The sequence below is a fragment of the Poecilia reticulata genome, linkage group LG10 (assembly GCF_000633615.1).
Source record: "Poecilia reticulata strain Guanapo linkage group LG10, Guppy_female_1.0+MT, whole genome shotgun sequence".
NCBI lineage: Eukaryota > Metazoa > Chordata > Actinopteri > Cyprinodontiformes > Poeciliidae > Poecilia > Poecilia reticulata.
Window position 1 is genome coordinate 8502021 of NC_024340.1, and position 4917 is coordinate 8506937.

A 4917-nucleotide genomic window follows, 5' to 3' on the forward strand; every position below is an offset into this window, starting at 1 on the left:
ACTAAAACCAGGAAGATAGAGACATAACACCAGTTTTAAAGTCCCTACACTGGCTCCTTGTAACTCAAAGAATAGTCTTTAAAATACTGATGTTAGTTTATAAATCACTGAACGGTTTAGCACCACAATACATTAAAGATCTGTTATTGCTGTAGCAACCGCAGAGCAGAACCAGAACCAGAACCAAACGAGGAGAAGCAGCATTCAGCTTCTACGYACCACAAATTTGGAACAAACTTCCAGAAAACTGTAAAACAGCTGAAACACTGGGTGCCTTTAAATCTCAACTTAAAACCCACCTGTTTAGAGTTGCTTATGGTTAAATTGCGGGTTTTAATGTCTTAAGTTTGAGAATCCTTGTAAGATGTCGCTTTGCTAAAACTCTGTTCGAGGAGACCCCATAAGGGCAAGTCCTCACGTTGATTGATGCTTTAAATGTTTTTATTTTTACTTTAATTATGTAAAGCACTTTGAAATGCCTTGCTGCTGAAATGTGTTATACAAATAAAATTTGATTGATTGATTAATTGAAGGATCTTGATAAAAAAGAGACAGTTGCTGATCATCTGTTTGCTTCGTGCCTGTGAACAACTGAGACCGATTCAAAGATGGCAGAACCAGCTGATGTCAAGACTATTGAACAACTAAAGATGGAGAGAACGACAGCAAAGAGTCGACTAATCAATAACATAACTCGGACGCATGAAGACATGACTGAAGAGTATTTGAAGGACAGTTTGCACAAGCTCAACAAAGAGGCTGAAAGAGTAATGGCAGCGAATGATGATCTGGAAGCAAGTCTCATTGCAGAAATGGACTCCAAATTGGGTGAAGGTGAAGAAGCTACATTGACTGAGCAGCAGAAATCTGACATGGATAAAACTGCAAATGAATGTGAAGCAAAAGTGAAAGAAGTCAAAAGTTTAATCCACGACACCCTGTGGAGAACTTTTGGAAAAACTGAACTGTGAATTGCACATCAAGTAGCAGAATCAGAATGTGAACATGTTGCCACTATTACACCAGGAGTGGAAAAAAGGCATATGACTTCACCCTCAGTCATCTGAAGGAACTTTTAAAGGCTGCAAAAGAAGCTCATTGTCGCTGGAAAAGATGGATCCCTCATGGCTATCGAGATGAAATTCAAGATCGGCTGAGGGGGCGTTTACATGACAACGATCCAACAAAAATGGCACTTTTGTTCCGTTTTTGTTGGATCATTTACACGATAACGTTCTAATTACGATCTGTGTTTACACAGTAACGGTACACATCGAAAACGTGTAATGCTCTCGCTGTGCGTAGTTGGTGCTAGATTCTTTGAAACTTTGAAAGTGCGCATGTTTTAAAAAAAAAGTTGTACTTGAAGGCATGTGGATTTGCGTGAGAAAACACGCATTGTGTGCGTTAGTTGGAAAAAGTGGGATAACTTTGCTGAGACACSTTGTTTGAGCTTTCACGGTGTCTGTAGCGAGCCCCGGACTGGAAGCTGYTTATTGTTTTTACCTTGGAATGGCCAACAGTCTTTTATTCCCATATCCTGGTCTGTAGTTCTCTACATAAGAGCGCTGATCAAGCAGCCATGTATTTTGCCACCTTGGCTGTGCGGAGCGGTGAAGAGACGCTGAGGGAACCGAATCTGACGGGGAAACAGTAACACCAGCATTGTGAGTAGTTTCTTCTTCTTCTGTGGATTGTAGGAAGCAGCTATGTTTTGCGTCATACTATGCATGAGCTSGGGATTCTCTGGAAGAAAAGATCCGTTTTCTACACGACAACGGAAAACGATATGTTTCAGAAACATCGCACTCTGGAGCCCGTTTTCAATCTGTGCCGTTGTTAGAGAAAACATTCGGTGGTTTCGTGTAAATGCRCACTACAAACGCAACAAAACTCTTCCGTTTTCCCCCGAAATCGTTGTCGTGTAAACGGGGCCTGAGAGGATTGGAACTTAGTGACCCCAAGCTGGTCTCCAGGACAGCAGAGTTCATTAATGCAAGATTAAAAAAGGGTGAAGAAAAAAAGGAGCAAATTGTAATGTCCCAAAATTATTCCTTACCCACCATCAAGTTAAAACCAACATCTCTCCCAAAGTTTTATGGAAATAAACATGATTTTTACAGATAGAAAAGGGCCTGAGAAGCACTTCAAAAACTTTTTTCACAGGAGGTGAAAAAAGTGCAATTACTGGACAGTCTAGATGAGAAAATCACGAGAGACCTTTGCTTAACCTCCTACAGCACTGCAGAAGATATTTTTCAAGTCCTTGAGAACCGCTATGGAAATCAGACAGCCATTGCAATTGAAATTGTGGAGGAGCTACAGAGAATTCCTGCAGTTAGAGGTCACCAGCCAAGAAGAATCGTGGAGTTGATTCAAGCTATTGAAAAAGCTCTTAAGGATTTAAGTGACCTTGGAAATACTGGCGCCATTAAAAACCCTCTGGTGACAAAGTCAGTTGAGACTAAGCTTCCTGAAGCTTTGAAGAAGGAGTGGCTCGTTTATGCAGCTGATAAAAGGAATGCTGTGGTACCAGAGAATCGGTTTGATCATCTCCTTGCATTTCTGAATGATCAAGAAAATATTTATGAGCAACTAGAGCAACTGAAAGAGGGTGAGTCAAGTAGACGGGAGACCCGAATGGATCAAAGACACGCCAAAACTAAGTCAGTTAAAGCAGGTGATGACTTTGCAAGCTGTGTTGTCTGCGGCGATGGAAAGCACAGAAAAAGACTCTACTTCTGCAAACAATTCCGAACATTAACATTAACTGAGAATAGAGTTAAGCTGTCAAGAAGGTGGGAGCATGCACCAAGTGTTTGGAAACACATGATGATAAATCATACTGAAAACCTGGGTTTTGGTGCAAAGATCAAAGCTGCAGCGGAGATAATCCACATCACTATTTTCGATGCCCAAGTGCTAATGCTAAGAAAAGCAACACAGTTCAGAGGAGAACCCAAACCAGTTCAGAAGAAGACAAAAGTAAAAGAAAGTACACAGAAGATCAAGAAGAGTTTCTTAAGAAATTGCCACCTGAGTTGGCCAAACATTGTAGAGATGTATTTTCAAATACTGCATCTAGAGCAGTGGTTCTTAACCTTTTTTGAGGTACCAAACCCCCCAGTTGCATATGCGCATTCACMGAACCCTTCTTATTCCAACCATTTTTTCCAGGTGTACCACTGGATGAACTTGTAAGASCAAGAGAAATAAGCTTACTCATAAGCCACAGGGAAGGTCAGTTGACACCACAAAGAATTAGTCGTGGGGGACCTTGTACTGTGGGATGGCCCCTTAGGAAAAGTGGTTGGAGGAACTCATCCAGAACTGTTTGAGAAACTTGCCATGACGGCTCATACAACCAAAACACATTTCGCAAGGTCAATGAGGGCAGCTGCTGTGAAATATGAGGAATTCATTCATGAAATCCCACAAGGTCCATTATTAAATCACCAGGTCTCCATCCAACTCAAGTCATCAAAGACTGCAACTACAAGCCGAGATTTCTTGCAGTGGTGGAGATGGGACAGTATTGGCACAGGAAAGGAAATGATGCTTGCTGAAGAAAGGGAACTTGAAGTAGTGAAGTAATGCCTCACCTACAACGAAAGAGACAGCCACACAGACGAACCTCACTGGCATGCAAGGTACCCATGGTTAGAAGATCCAGCATCTTTACCAGACAACAGAAATGCATTTGAAGCCACATTTTTTAGAACAGAAAAGCAGCTGGCTAAAGAACCTGCCTGGAAARCTGCTTACACTGAACAGGTGCATGACATGCTTCAGCGTGGAGCTGCAATTAAATTATCTGAAGCAGAAATCAACAAATGGAATGGCCCAGTGTGGTATGTAAGCCACCCAATTTCTCCAAATCCACACTCAGTGACAACTCCTGTAAGACTTGTGTGGAATAGCAGTCAAAAATTTAAGGGGATAAGTATGAATGACCTGCTGATGACAGGCCTAGATGTCCTAAACCAGATCCGTGCTGTCCTATTAAAGATCCAAGAGGGAGCTTACGCTGCGTTAGGAGATATAAAGAAAATGTACAACTCTGTTTGGCTGGAAGAAAGAGAAGTTCACCTGCACAGATTTATTTGGCGTAATTCTGAGGATGAAAAAGTTGGAGATTATGCAATTACAAGAGTGAACATTGGAGACAAACCAGCAGGATGCATTGCACAGCTGGCAATGCGAGAAACTGCAAGTTTACCCCAATTTATTCATCTTGAAGAGGAGAGGCAAGTCCTTCTGAATAACAGCTATGTTGAGAACATTCTGACGTCCCACAATGACCCAGACAGGTTAAAGGAAATCACAGAAAATGTGGAGCGCATTCTCMAAGCTGGAGGTTTCAAACTCGAATCTTGGGTGTTTTCTGGGCAAAGTGGGAGTTAAGATTGCAACAAGCAGGACGAAGTGAAATCAAAAACCATGGTTCTACCAAACCAAATGCCGGATGAGGACAATAAAGCACTCGGTCTGGGGTATATTGTAGAGGAGGATACACTCCATGTCATGGTCAGAATACAWTTTTCAAAAAGGAAAAAAAAGATGCGGCTTGGGCAAAACCTCCAGTTGGACCARATCAGAAGTCAAACACCAAACCCTTTGACAAGGCGAGAGCTCCTCAGTCAGGTGTCTGGTCTGTATGATGCAGCTGGCTTGGTAACTCCTGCAAAACAGAAAGGTGCAATCCTGTTGYGGAAAGCTTTCCAAGAGGCAAAGAATGTGAGTAACCAAATAAAAGACACCTGGGATTTAGCACTCTCAAAAGATTTTGGAGAAGATACAATAAAGCTCTTTGAAGAGTACACTCAGCTTAGTAAGATCCAGTTTGACAGAGAATTAACTCCTTTTCAGAACAGCAGCAATTACATTTTCAGATGGAAGTGAGAATGCTTATGGAGC